A 16,672-nucleotide genomic window follows, 5' to 3' on the forward strand; every position below is an offset into this window, starting at 1 on the left:
TTTTACAAATTTATTATCAATGCTCTTACACTAAACATACAAATTATAATAAACAAACAAATGATATCAGATAATTGTCATATTAACTATTACAAATACACCAATACCAGTAAACCTATAATAATTATGGGTGTCAGTGCAAGCTACAGCAAACAAGTAAAATAATATTTAGGAGATAGGTCGGTACCAATTATTTGGGATTAGGAAAGGAAAACACACAAAACACACTCACTTGTCTTTCATCCACATTAAGTACTACTGTGTACTTGAATAGTGTTAACTGTATAAATGCAAATTCTGTCCAAAATTTTATGTTCAACTTATGTATCAAGTAGTAGTGGCAGCAATGTATAACAGTCAATAATAGTTAGTCAACACCGTAGTCATCATGTCAAGACCAATGTTTGCCAATCCAAATCAAAATGTACAGTTGCTGAACAACTGTCAGTGTGCCAAGATATGCAATTGCTTCCTCTCTCCAAAAAAAAATATATACCGCTTATTGATTTAACAAAGTGTGTGTGTAGACAATCTTCCTTCCACTTGAGTGTTCTAGCCTGCTATCTTCATCCTCCTTGTTCCATATAGACCAACAAAAAAAAAAAATGCTCCTCACTTACTTCACCTCTTATCCACCAAAACTCCAATAATCATTATCATCACATAATCTTAATACTTCAATAATACCTCTTAAGTCGATACATAAAAACCTTATCATCAATATCATTTACCTTACCTCTTGTCCACCAAAACTCCAATAATCGTCAACTTCACACAATCTCAATACCTCAAAAATACCTTTTCAATACGTCGATACACATAAACCTTATTACCAATATCATTTCACTTCCATAACAACTCTTTCCTCTAGTCGGTCTCCTCGAACAAGTACAGATAAAATCCTAGTGTAAACTTCAATTCATCATCCCTTACAATCCGAAGACACAATGTCCACACACAACCTCTGTGTAATCCATCTGACCCAAATATTCTACTCATTATGAATTATAAAATACATTTTGGTTACCTTGTCCATCATAAAATAAAAGAAATGCATACATGACCTCTAACAGCCTTCAGTTTGAATAACTTTCAGTAAGTAAGTACGAGTTCGGAGTGTGAATGATAGTAATATTTCACAGTGTGTACACCACTTCAAGAATCATGGCAAAACAGAAGCAAACATGTGGAGTATTTCTTGTGTCAAGTGTCACTTGCTATTTCAATTGCTCACGAAGAATACAGTGTAATAACTGTCAATGGTCTTAACCTAGTGTTGGTGTGTCATGTCGTTAGCTTCCTTCCTAGTAACATAAATTTATACAGCTTCCATAAAACCTCCAGCTCATGTGACTTCTATGACGTTTCTTGTACTAATGTCGTTCGTCGAATTATAGCAGTTCACTTTCTTATCTTAAAAATGTAAGGCACTGAGCGTAAACAAAACATGCAATAGCGAGTAACTATACCAGTAGAGAACAGAATGTCAACAAGTGGATGCAGCACAATCCCCACAACGAGGCTCTGCCAAGTGAACAATAATTAATACCATAGTGTGACCTAAACTCAATGTTTGTACACTGCACATCAGCATTTCTACATACCAAATTAAAGAGTAGTTATGACAACAAAACATAAATGTGTAAATATGCAATCCCTAAGCAAAGCAGCAAATATATATCTTACGTAATAAACAGGTCATTAGCATCATATCAGCATAAGCAAATAAATGTTCATATGTAATTTTAATAAGTAAACATGAAGGCGCAAGCAGATAAATCACAAAGTATAACTTACATAAATAACCATATCAGTACAATTAATCAGGTGACAATTATAATTTAAATAAATAAGCACAGCAGGCACATAGTAGAAAAATATGACATCAGTGAAATAGCAGTGCATCCAAGCGATGCATAATATACATAATTAACAACCCTGTTCATTAATCAATCATTGTCAAAATCATATAACACGAAGTATAAATCACGTAATCGCGAGCAGCAAATTACGTCTAAAGTACGTACCTAAGGGGAAATATGTTACCTGAAAAATAAATTCAATTAATTGTTACCTTTTTAGTTTATTAGTTTCTTCTTCGAAATGACATTCTTCCTGAAATTTTCTCGATAGCAAGTCCTCTTAGCGTCGGACACGCACCGAATTTACCTGAAGTTCTTAAATATTTTATACAATCGTATCCTGAAAAATACTGAACGTTAATAACATAATTTATCAAGTCACTATAGATTTATACTGAATTTATTCGGAGAAATAACACTGTGTATTTGTTTACGGCTGTCAGTGCATTCGCACTGAGCGCTCGATCAGCTGTAGGTACGCGTGACGTAGGAAGTAATTGTTTGCGGTCAACGACTGCCTTGTGCGCCGCGCAGACTTGACTGTTGCTTTGAGTATGTGCCGCCGCCGGAACACGGCGTGATATCCTTGTATTCTCTTCATGTTTACGTATAACTGTTGGTTTCTCGAAAGTATGTCATTCCACAAAAATTTTAACGTTCGATATATGATGTATTCCCTTAGAGCGCCTAGATTTAAGAGTTTCTACTCCGACAGTGTTGTCATGAATAATTTTGCGAATCCTATATGGACCGTTATAAAGCAGAAAAAATTTGCGACACAAGCCCTTTCCTTTGTGAGACAAACGATGAGACTTAATTAACACCTTTTGACCAACTGACAAGACTTTTAAACGACCAGGATGTTTAGCTGATTTCTCTCTTCTAGCAGCCGCAGATGCAATATTTTGCAGAGCCAGGTTCATAACTTCAGAATGCCGCAGTTTCCGTGTAGGCGGAAAAGGAACGATTTCAGAAATGCGATTTGTCGGTGCTTTATTTTTTAATATCAATATAGGCGGTAAAGAAGTTGAATCATTAGGGAGTTCATTCAGAATGTTTTGAAAAATATGAAGATACTGATCCCACATTCTGTGATTCTGATGACAATAAAGTCGACACAGTTTATTGATTTCCTTCATCCATCTCTCTGAAGCATTAGATTGACGGTGAAAAAGTGAAATGAAAACTGGTTTAATCTTACGACGCCGTAGAGTACGAAGCCAAATTTTAGAGCGAAACTGTGATCCATTATCTGATATAACCTTATCAACATGACCCACTTCTTTAAGAAAATGTTTGATGAAAGCATTAGATACTGAACGAGTTGTTGCTTTGCGTAAAGGTGTAAAAGACACATATTTTGATGTCAATTCCACTGCTACTAATATGTGCGCAAAACCATTAGTAGAACGAACCACTGGACCGAACAAATCGACTGCAGCCATATCCTTTAATTTCGCTGGAATGATAGGAAACAACGGTGCTCTGTGAGAAATAGTTGGCGGCTTAGCCTTTTGACATAATATGCATTTGGCAAGAACAGATCGAATACGTTTTTCCATATTACTGAAGTAGCAATTTTCTCGTAATTTATGAAAGCATTTTCTGGGACCAAAGTGTGCATAACTGAAATGTGTGTACCAAATCAATTTATTAACCCACTCATCAGTAATGCAAACTAACCAAACAGAGTTGTCGACCTATTTTCGTTTAAAAAGAATATCATTGCGAACTAAATAATACTGTCTAATCGCTACGCTTTCCTTTCTCCTCCACTTCTCCTTAATGTCCTTCCAGACTAGATCCTTATATTGCTCCTTAGCGATGTCCTGGAGCGAAGACGAAATAAAATTTTCAAACGCAACACCTTGAATATACATCAAACAATAATTGTTTTCTTTGCAGTTCTCCTCAGCACTTTGTTTCAAACCCATAGGTGCACGTGATAAAGCATCAGCAATAATATTTGAAGAACCCTGTATGTAAACAATACTAAAGCCAAATTCCTGTAGATACAGCGCCCATCGTGACAATCTTCCATGAGTTAATTTTGTTGACATAAGAAATTCCAGGGCTCGATGATCGGTGTAAACCTTTGTATGTCTGCCATACAAAAATATGCGAAATTTTGTGAAAGCCCAAACAACAGCCAAGGCTTCAAGTTCCGTAACGGAATAATTCTTTTCTGATTTAGAGAGAACACGACTTCCAAATGCTATAGTTTTCTGTACTACAACGCCGTTTTCTATTATCTCTTGAAATAAGTGTGCACCTAAATATTATTTAACATCTATACCAATGATCTTCCCATCAGCCACCAGACACGAATGTTCATATATGCTGATGATGCAGCAGTGGCCACACAAGATAAAACCTCTGAACAAGTGGAGGAGAATCTCACAGGAGCCTTAACAGAACTTGCTACCTATTACGACGGCAATAATCTCAAACCAAAGCCCAGTAAATCACAAGTATCCGCCTTCCATCTTAGGAGCAAACAAGCCAAACGGAAACTCCGAGTCATGTGGCAAGGGGAAGAGCTGAAACATACAAACAGCCCAAAATACCTGGGAGTAACATTGGACAGAGCACTTACTTTCAAGCAGGACTGTCACAACACTAAAAAAAAGGTCTGTGCCAGGAACAACATACTGCGGAAGCTAACAGGTTCATCGTGGGGAGCTCAACCACATGTTTTGCGCACCACAGGTCTGGTGCTGAGTATCTCAGCTGTGGAATATGCGGCGCCAGTTTGGAGGAACTCTGCCCACGCTGAGCAAGTTGACGTCGCCGTAAACGAAACTGTACGTATTGCCACAGGATGCCTCAAACCAACTCCCACAGACATCATTTACCCCATCATAGGCATAGCACCACCCACTATCCGCAGACAAGTAGCCGCCGAGATCGAAAGATCAAAACAAAAGAATGATCCTCGACACCCGACGTATATGCACCGAAAACAACGTGTCCGGCTGAAATCCCGCAGGAGTTTCATGGAAACTACTGAAGAGCTCGCCACCAAGCCCGCCGCAAGGCGGCTATCTCTCTGGGAAGAAATGGTGCCACACTCCACAATGGAACTACTTGAGGAGGGATCTGCAGGATTTCAACTACCTTTTACAACTTGGAGGTCATTAAACCGGCGGCGCACTGGAGTAACTGGGTGCAAATAAAACCTATTTAAATGGGGTTACAGTGATAGCGATAGGTGTGAATGCGGAGCAACACAGGACTTGGACCACCTACTGATCTGCCCAGATATGTCTATAACATGCACTAAAGATGATATTTTGAAAGTCAATAACAAAGCAATCTACGTTGCTAATTACTGGGAAGGGAAGGTATAATTGGTGCATCCGGACACGGAAGAAGAAGAAGAACCTAGGCCTTTGTATGATGAGTCCGTCGCCAAACAAAAATCTTTAGATAAATCCGGATGTGAAAGAAGTGGAGCAGCAACTAAAGCATCACGAAGTTGTTCAAATTCTGATTGAGTTTTCTCATCCCAACACCAATTACATTTCTTTCCAGACAGTTCACATAAGCGAGGTGTGGCCAAATCGTCCAATCTAACAAACTACAGACACCAAGGAAACTACGAACATCACGTTTTGTAGTAGGAACAGCATAATTACGAGTAGCGTCTAGTTTTTCTGGATCAGGAAGAATACCTTCTGTAGAAATAATATGACCAAGAAATTTCACCTGAGAACGACCAAATTCAGATTTTTTTAAGTTCACTGTAATGCCAACTCTTGCAAAAATACGTAATAATGAATCCAAAATTTTGTTATGCTCACTCCAAGAACGTTTAGGAATAAGCATATCGTCAACATATGAAGTAATATTGTCACGAAGATAAACAGGTAAAATTTCGTTTAAACTACGTATGAATGCTGCTGAGGATACAGTAAGTCCAAACGGTAATTTCCGAAACTGGTAACAGTTACCAAAGGCTAAAAAGGCAGTGTATTTTCAACAATCAGGGTGGAGTTCTATTTGCCAAAAACTTGCGCGCATATCAATCGTAGATAAATCTTTAATTCCATGGAAATGTTGAAGAAGTTCATCTAAATTTTGTGGACGGTGAGTTTCAGGAATTATGATATTATTTATGTGTCTGGAATCCAGACCAAACGAATTGACCCATCGTTTTTAAGAACGACGTGTAATGGGCTGGTATAAGGACTGACTGCTGGCTCAATAATGCCTTGATCTAACATGTATTGAAGTTCACTCTTAACCTTGTCTCTGTAAGCCGAAGGAATAGCGTACGTTTTCCCCCGAAATGGTGTGTGTTCTTTTACTTTAAATAAATATTGTAAGTCTTGTATAATTCCTGTGTGATGACTAAATACTGTTGCATGTGAAGTCAAAATTTGGTGCAGTTCTTCTCTTGCAACGTCATCTGGCACTTCAGCTTTCTTAACCTTCTCATTAATTAATTCTTCGCTATTAATTACATCATCCATCCCGTCTCTGTATCTATTGTCATTGTCATTAATGAACACATTGTCGTGATAATGCTCAGCGAAAACATCTGAAGTAAGGAACCTTAAACATTTTGTGTCTGATACAGATTTTGTTAAACACTCGAAAAATTTCAAACTTTTCGGCATTCCGGCAACAGTCAAATTCACACTCTCTTCTTTAAAGTTTAAAATTGCCTTATGTGCGTTAAGAAACTCCATACCTAATATAATTTCTGTACAGAGTAATGGAACAACAATAAAATTAGCAGAAAATTCGTATCCTTGACAAATGAAATTTAAGTTGGTCTGTTGTTTGACTTCCACACTTTTTCCGGAAATAGCGCCTCTAATTGTAGTTTTAGAAACAGGTAACACAGGACAAGCAATAGTTCTTACACATATACGAAAAACTGATTCACTAATGACATTCAATGGGCTCCCAGAATCTAAAACCGCAGTGAACTTATTCTTACCCACACATACTTCAATAACAGGATGTAAAAATGCGTCTACATTATTTTCCTTATCGTCTAGCAAAATGTCTCTCATGTCTTCCAGTCGTACGTAGTGTAAAGTCGTAGTGTCATTACTTTCTGAACCGTCTATATTGCTGCCAGAAGTCGAAGCTACACGTCATTGTCGATTGTTCGCGTCACGTCTTTGATTATTCCCGTCATTTCGCGGATCAATTTCTACTATTTGCACTTGTCTCTCTGAATTTCTCTCACGCGGAGGATGCCAATTAGGTCCCTCCTGTCTGTTACATATAAATTCTTGGTTCTGTCTGTTATTAAAATTTCTGTTTTCCTGGCTATCTGTACGACTACTTCTTGTGTAATTTCGACTGTCACTTCTGAAATTATTGTTATATCTACTACCCTGGTTATTTCTGTAGTAAGAATTCCTATTATTGTATGAATAATTTCTGTCTTGATGATACCGATTACTGTTTCCGTATGATTGATCATTCCGGTAGGAATTTCCGTTATTATAATTGTCTGTGTAATTTCTGTTAGACCGTCTGTTATTGTCATACGGCTGGTATCTATTATCCTGTCTGTTTCGTCTTTCATTCTCAAAATTACCACTATAACGTCCGTTCCGATCACTATCCCTTTTCTCTGAAAATCTATTGTAATTACTGTTACTGAAAAAATTGCAAGAAGTCCCGTCGTCGTTGTCATACTCAAGTTCTTATAGCATTGTCTTAATTGTCTCAATGTCGTCTTTACATCTTCCGGCTAAAGCAATTTGTCTTATGGATTGTGGCAGCTTAGTTAAACAAATGCGAATTAATTCAGTCGGGCTATAAGGGTTGGACAGGAATTGATTCTTTCGAATCATGTCTTCAAAGTATTCTGCCGGCGTGCGGAACTCAGACTGTTTAAAATTACGCTGCATAATAAGACTATGTTTGACTCTGTCTTGCGTGTTTTCGGGCCAATATGCCGATAGAAATGCATGATAAAAATCATTTAGATTATTACAATCTCTAATGAGTGCGCGCATGCGCGTCGCCGGTTCGTTTTCTAAATATCCACACATAAATTACAGTTTGTGACTTAGTGGCCAAATGGTGGAAGTGCGTACATAAATTGATCTAACCATGAACATGGATGTATGTCATTCTTAGAATTGCGAAAGATCTTAAATTTCCGAACAGTTAAGAAGTGTTTATAGTCAAAGTTTTCTCCTCGTGGCGACAAAGACCTACCGCGTCTGTCCCAGTCCGAATGTCGATTATTGTCAAGTTCGCGCGCCTGACGCTCTCTTGTTGCTTCTCGTAAATGAAATAAATTACTTTCTTCAAACCCCTCTGCTATCTGTGATTCTAAATTTCTTCTGCTGTCTTTTCCTCCGATTTCACCTTCAATTTGTTTGACTTGCTTTCGTAATGCCTCAAATTCCCTTTTAATGCGTTCATTAAATTTTCCTTGATTTTCAGCGTGCTTATTTATGTTCTGGTACTCTTCGGTTTGGATTCCGTAGAAACACTGGAACACGTGAGGCAATACTGACCTTACGACTTATCTTAGAAGAAAGATTAAGGAAAGGCAAACCTACATTTCTAGCATTTGTAGACTTAGAGAAAGCTTTTGACAATGTTGACTGGAATACTCTGTTTCAAATTCTGAAGGTGGCAGGGGTAAAATACAGGGAGCGAAAGACTGTTTACAATTTGTACAGAAACCAGATGGCAGTTATAAGAGTCGAGGGACATGAAAGGGAAGCAGTGGTTGGGAAGGGAGTAAGACAGGGTTGTAGCCTCTCCCCGATGTTGTTCAATCTGTATATTGAGCAAGCAGTAAAGGAAACAAAAGAAAAATTCGGGGTAGGTATTAAAATTCATGGAGAAGAAATAAAAACTTTGAGGTTCGCCGATGACATTGTAATTCTGTCAGAGACAGCAAAGGACTTGGAAGAGCAGTTGAATGGAATGGACAGTGTCTTGAAAGGAGGATATAAGATGAACATCAACAAAAGCAAAACAAGGATAATGGAATGTAGTCTAATTAAGTCGGGTGATGCTGAGGGAATTAGATTAGGAAATGAGGCACTTAAAGTAGTAAAGGAGTTTTGCTATTTGGGGAGCAAAATAACTGATGATGGTCGAAGTAGAGAGGATATAAAATGTAGGCTGGCAATGGCAAGGAAAGAGTCTCTGAAGAAGAGAAATTTGTTAACATCCAGTATTGATTTAAGTGTCAGGAAGTCATTTCTGAAAGTATTCGTATGGAGTGTAGCCATGTATGGAAGTGAAACATGGGCGATAAATAGTTTGGACAAGAAGAGAATAGAAGCTTTCGAAATGTGGTGCTACAGAAGAATGCTGAAGATTAGATGGGTAGATCACATAACTAATGAGGAGGTATTGAATAGGACTGGGGAGAAGAGAAGTTTGTGGCACAACTTGACCAGAAGAAGGGATCGGTTGGTAGGACATGTTCTGAGGCATCAAGGGATCACCAATTTAGTATTGGAGGGCAGCGTGGAGGGTAAAAATCGTAGAGGGAGACCAAGAGATGAATACACTAAGCAGATTCAGAAGGATGTAGGTTGCAGTAGGTACTGGGAGATGAAAAAGCTTGCACACGATAGATTGGCATGGAGAGCTGCATCAAACCAGTCTCAGGACTGAAGACCACAACAACAACAACAACAACTCTTCGGTTTCTGAAAATGGCAATGGAGCTGTATCATCTGAATCTCTGTCCCCATTTAAACTAAGACTTGTCAATTTATCTGAAATCTCCACAACTCTTTCCGATAAGTCACCTATTTGTTCTTTCTGTTTATTTACGTTTTCCGTAAGTGTCGCGACTCGGGTTTCAGTATTGACACATTTAGTAGTTAACTGTTCATACTGTTGTGTTAGGTTATTTATTCTGTCATTTGGTACGGATTTCTCGATTCTTTCAAGTATTTCTTCCTTATCGTGTGCACGTTGTAAATTTAACTCTGAAAATTTTTGTACTATCACGCGATCTCTTTCTTCCTGTTCTCTATCCTGTTCCTTTTGTCTGATTTCTATTGAAATTAATCTATTATTGTGAGCATTAGAAATCGGTTGTACTTCTTCTCTAATTTCTTTCTTTAATTCATCTTTCATGTTTTTGAAACATGTCCCTATTCGTGAGTCTAACCGTGTTTCCATTGTTCCCGTATCTGTTTTAATTGTTCCTATATCAGTTTCTAACCGTGTTGCCAAAGTTCCCACCTCTGTTTTTAATTCAGATCCTAACTGCGATCCCAGTGAGTCTAACCGTGTTTCCATTGTTCCCATATCTGTTTTAATTGTTCCTATTTGTGATCCCACTGTTTTTAATTCAGATCCTAACTGCGATCCCAGTGAGTCTAACCGTGTTTCCATTCTTCCCATCTGTGATCCCACTGTTTTTAATTCATATTCCAAATTAAATATTGCACTCATCAACTGCTCCATATTAACTGGTTCGAAATTCTTTTCGCTCCTAACATTTCCCGCAAAACCAGCTTCGTTCGTCATAGCTGTAAAGCTATCTGTGTTCAATACTATTCCAGAATCTGCTGTCGTTAATCTCGTATTCTGAAAATTTTTTGATTGTGAAAAGTTTTGAAATGGTTCCGGACTATTTTCCCGACTTATTAAATTATCTTCAACTTCATTATTCATCATACTGTTCTCATGTGTTGGCGAGTTCGCCATGTTAACAATTTCGTCATTCTCACTGTACATCATTATTGCCTTTTTCATCGATCGCGTAATCATTTACAAAACATACAAAACTCGTCACTATACGAAAATTACACACAATATGACACTTTATCTCCAACAATACCATTCACACGAAATGCTTCCCGACAAACACGATTAACGAACAATTGAAATCCTCATAATTGCACAAAATTGTCAAACCCATATACAAGACATCAAAAATTAAATTCTGCAAAAATACCATTAGAATAATGACAATTACCAAATCTACACATGCATTATAGACTACAATTACTAAACTAAAATTACTACAACAATACTACTGTCTGCTATTTTTACTATTAGAAGATTCCAAGGGACGATCCGAAGCAGCGGTCACCACGTGCATGGGGGCTTAATTATTTATTAATGCAAATAATTTTAATCTTAGTAGCTGACTGTCCGGTTACGCAGTCTCTTAACCGGTTGGCCCTGGGTAGTAGTAGTACGCAATCTGACTGCTTAGAAAAACAACAAGGAATGAAAGAAAACTTCCGTTAACACAATTAATTAATTAAGTCCCCAGCAACTATAAACCTACGAAACAACCAAACACAAGTGTAGCTGTTCTGTGTGTGGAAGTGTGATTCAACGTACCCATCTAGCACGGTTCTTCCTCAATAAGACAAGGTATTTTAAACACCATTTATACTGAAGTAATTTAAAAAAAAAACAGAAATACTATAATTGCACATAGAAACAAGAAATACAGTCTAATACAAGAACACGAGCCAGATGCTTTGTTGACTGAACCTGTGACCAAGAGGCATTATTGTTTAAGACATTGAAATAATAAAAAAAAGGAATTTTTTACCTTCATATATATTGACGAAAAGCGCGCTCTGATCATTACAGCATCCCCAATCCAACAACATCTGGTGTCTAGCCCATCAAAACAATACTGCAACATTTGAACAAGCACTCTCCATGGGAACTTCTCAACAACGAGTCCCTACTGTAACATTTCAACAAGCACTCTCCACTACGACTTCTCAATAAGCACTGCCTACCACCGCTTCTCGACAAGAACTGCCTGTGGAGGCGGCTGAATAATACCCTTTGGCGCAATCTCTGGCGCTGTGACTCAGTGTAGCCACCTTTCACAATATGGAAAAAGACATTCGCATAGTTATCGGGAAACTATGTAGAATTTATTGTCACAGAAAGCATACAACATGGGATGAATACATTTCACAGTTTCAGGAAGTAATAAATGCAGTACCTAATGAGTCAACGATGCTCTCACCAACTGTAATACTGACGAATAAAGACCCACAGAATAAACTTACTGAAATGATTACTTTTCCAAACAAGCGTAGACTTCGTCATTGTGAGATAATAGACAGGGCAATAGCGAACATTAAACGACCTGCAGACCGTCGGAAGAGACAGCAGAAGCAGGTAAGTAGATTACGCAAGTACGAGATTGGCGATAAGGTACTAGTCCGCACCCATTATCTGTCACATAATGGGAAGAACCGATGCAAAAAATTTGAACTTCTATATGCAGGACGTACAGAATTCGAAATATTCCGCACGCTAATGTAGTACACATTGAGACACTCAGAACAAAAAAATCGAGAGGAAACAATCATATGTCAAACATAAAGAAATTCTTAAAATTGAAAAACCTTCTTACAGGTATACATATAGACAGAGTATAACAATGAGCTTTTTGACACATTCCAGCAAGCCCGAACACAGTGAGCTACTAATGGGTTATTTACGTGCACAACAGGTCACCTCGATTCGACCACAGATAAATACACTGAACATTAATAGCAGTCTTAGAATCGTTCTCGTAGGACATTTATTTCACATTATGTACGGTAGGTGAAGCAATTAACAGGACTACTTTAAATGCAAATTTATAACACGTACAAATGATTTTCGTACAGTAGTAGCAATTAAATGTATTCTTTAACACGAGCATGCAACATTGTTGTCATAGTTAACCGAAATAAACGTAGCTTTAATTATAATATAAGTATTGAATATGGAGAAATGTGGATAAATGCTTTACAGGTCATGCCGAGAGCTGACGCGACTTTCCATATGCAGAGAGATGTTGAAGTCATGCCGTGTTCTGACGATTGTCAACCATGAATATTTTATTATAGGTAATACAGAGAAATATTGAAGTCATGCCATGCGCTGATGATTATTAACAATGACTATTTTATTGTAGGCTGTGTAGAGAGATGACACAAGGTACAAAGGAGAGAGGAGACTGAAGATGTTAATGTAAGGAATATAATTTAGTAATGGTTTATTTTGATAACAGGTGACACAGCGCAGCGCTAGCACTACGAATGGAGAAATCACATTAAATTGCTTACTACATGTACTTTGCTATTCGAAAAATTTTTCTGCATTGAACATAATACCTTTTACATCAGATACATACATAGGAAAAACAGATCACACCAAATGTCAGCATACCGATTCGCACTCTGCGTAAAATACAAATGTTTACTCTTAAGTAACAATGACGATGTGTGCTACACAACTCAAACATAATATATAGTAGACTGACAATATGACTCGTAACTGACGATCACATTACTGAACATACTGAAGTCGCAGAAAGTGACATAGTTTGTGAAAATGTACTTACATATTTCAAAAACTGTGAATTCACAACCTGTGAAGTAATATAACAGTGTCTTTATGTAATTATTTATATGAGCACTAGATTATGATTTATTTAGAGGAAATGTATCTGATCAAGTCAAGGAAAGTGACATAGTTTGTATAAAGGTACTTGTCTATTTTATTTAAAATGTTGATGCCTAAATGTAATACTAAATTCCACTTACAGAAATATTTGTTTATGTTATTGACTGTCACGTAATGTAATATGTATTGTAGGCTTAATTCACTGCAGAGGAAAAATTTTTTTAATGTAATTGTTTAAAAATATAAACTATTTCTACAGTCTATTTTATTTAAAATGTTGATGCCTAAATGTACTACTAAATTCCACTTACAGAAATATTTGTTTATGTTATTGACTGTCACGTAATGTAATATGTATTGTAGGCTTAATTCACTGCAGAGGAAAAATTTTTTTAATGTAATTGTTTAAAAATATAAACTATTTCTACAGTCACACAAGGTGAAATATTTTGTCCTTTAAAAGGTAAAAAAAAAATTTTTATGAGCACAGAGGAAAGAGCTGATGTAAAATTGGGTAATTGCGGTATCAACCACATCCGTGAACCTTTTGACAAAATGATTATACCTGTACCTTAATTCCTGTGCATCCCCATGGTTATGGAGCACAAACAAAGTGACTAGTGAATCACGTTACTTCAATCTAAAATGTTTTCTATGAGGTGTCGGCATACCAAGATGCACACCACAGTCATGATGTACTTCAATAGGTGCTTGCATACCAAGATGCACACCATCACTACTAATGGACAATTGGAGTTGGAACTTGTACCTGATGTAGCTGCAGCAACTCAGGCTATTCGACGGTTAACATAGTGTCTGGTTACACTAAAACTATGGATCAAAGAGACGACGGAATCGCATGGCAAAACCTGATGTTGTGCTGTTGTTATTGTGGTCTTCAGTCCTGAGGCTGGTTTGATGCAGCTCTCCATGCTGCCCTATCCTGTGCAAGCTTCTTCATCTCCCAGTACTTACTGCAACCCACATCCTTCTGAATCTGCTTAGTGTATTCATCTCTTGGTCTCCCTCTACGATGTTTACACTCCACGCTGCCCTCCAATCCTAAATTTGTGATCCCTTGATGCCTCAGAACATGCCCTACTAACCGGTCCCTTCTTTTTGTCAAGTTGTGCCACAAACTCCTCTTTTCCCCAATTCAATTCAGTACCTCCTCATTAGTTATGTGATCTACCTATCTAATCTTCAGCATTCTTCTGTAGCACCACATTTCGAAAGCTTCTATTCTCTTCTTGTCCAAACTATTTATCGTTCATGTTTCACTTCCATACATGGCTACACTCCACACACATACTTTCAAAACGACTTCCTAACACTTAAATCTATACTCGATGTTAAGAAATTTCTCTTCTTGAGAAACGCTTTCCTTGCCATTGCCCGTCTACATTTTATATCTTCTCTACTTCGAGCATCATCAGTTATTTTGCTTCCCAAGTAGCAAAACGCCTTTACTACTTTAAGTGCCTCATTTCCTAATCTAATTCCCTCAGCATCACCCAACTTAATTCGACCGCATTCCATTATCCTCGTTTTGCTTTTGTTGATGTTCATCTTATATCCTCCTTTCAAGACACTCTCCATTCCGTTCAACTGTTCTTCCAAGCTCTTTGCTGTCTCTGATAGAATTACAATGCCATCGGCGAACCTCAAAGTTTTTATATCTTCTCCATGGATTTTAATACCTACTCCGTCTTTTTCATTTGTTTCCTTTACTGCTTGCTCAATATACAGATTAAATAACATTGAGGAGACGCTACAACCCTGTCTCACACCCATCTCAACCACTGCTTCCCTTTCGTGTCCCTCGACTTTTATAACTGTCATCTGGTTTCTATACAAATTGTAAATAGCCTTTCGCTCCCTGTGTTTTACACCTGCCACCTTTAGAATTTAAAAGAGAGTATTCCAGTCAACATTGTCAAAAGCTTTCTCTAAGTCTACAAATGCTAGAAGCGTAGGTTTGCCTTTCGTTAATCTAGCTTCTAAGATAAGTCGTAAGGCCAGTATTGCCTCTCGTGTTCAACATTCCTACGGAATCCAATCTGATCTTCCCCGAGGTCGCCTTCTATCAGTTTTTCCATTCGTCTGTAAAGAATTCGTGTTAGACTTTTGCAGCTGTGACTTATTAAACTAATAGTTCGGTAATTTTCACATCGGTCAACGCCTGCTTACTTAAGGAGTGGAATTATTATATTCTTCTTGAAGTCTGTGGGTATTTCGGTCTCTCTCATACATCTTGCTCACCAGATAGTAGCGTTTTCTCAGGACTGGTTCTCCCAAGGCAGTCAGTAGTTCTAATGGAATGTTGTCTACTCCCGGGGCCTTGTTTCGACTCAGGTCTTTCAGTGCTCTGTCAAACTCTTCACGCAGTATCGTATTTCCAATTTCATCTTCATCTACATCCACTTCCATTTCCATAATATTGTCCTCAATTACATCGCCCTTGTATAGACCCTCTATATACTCCTTCCACCTTTCTGCTTTCCCTTCTTTGCTTGGAACTGGGTTTCCATCAAAGCTCTTGATATTCATACAAGTGGTTCTCTTTTCTCCAAAGGTCTCTTTTATTTTCCTGTAGGCGTTATCTATCTTACCCCTAGTGAGATAAGCCTCTACATTCTAACATTTGATTTCTAGCCTTCCCTGCTTAGCCATTTTGCACTTCCTGTCGATGTCATTTTTGTGACGTCTGTATTCCTTTTTGCCTGCTTCATTTACTGCATTTTTATATTTTCTCCTTTCATCAATTAAGTTCAATGTTTCTTCTGTTACCCAAGGAGTTCTACTAGCCCTCATCTTTTTACCTACTTGATCCTCTGCTGCTTTTACTACTTCATCCCTCAGAGCTACCCATTCTTCTTCTACTGTACTTCCTTCCCCCATTCCTGTCAATTGTTCCCTTATGCTCTCCCTGAAACTGTGCACAACCTCTGGTTATTTCAGTTTATCCAGGTCCCATCTCCTTAAATTACCACCATTTTGCAGGTTTTTCAGCTTTAATCTACAGTTCATAACCAATAGATTGTGGTCAGAGTCCACATCTGCCCCTGGAAATGTCTTACAACTTAAAACCTGGTTCCTAAATCTCTGTCTTACCATTATATAATCCATCAGACACCTTCTAGTATCTCCAGGATTCTTCCATGTATACAACCTTCTTTCATGATTCTTGAACCCAGTGTTAGCTATGATTAAGTTATGCTCTGTGCAAAACTCTACCAGGCGGATTCCTCTTTCATTTCCTAGCCCCAATCCATGTTCACCTACGTTTCCTTCTCTCCCTGTTCCTACTCTCGAATTCCAGTCACCCATGACTATTAAATTTTCGTCTCCCTTCACTACATGAATAATTTCTTTTATCTCATGATACATATCTTCAATTTCTTCATCATCTGCAGAGCTAG

The sequence above is a fragment of the Schistocerca americana genome, chromosome 7 (assembly GCF_021461395.2).
Source record: "Schistocerca americana isolate TAMUIC-IGC-003095 chromosome 7, iqSchAmer2.1, whole genome shotgun sequence".
Classification (NCBI taxonomy): Eukaryota; Metazoa; Arthropoda; class Insecta; order Orthoptera; family Acrididae; genus Schistocerca; species Schistocerca americana.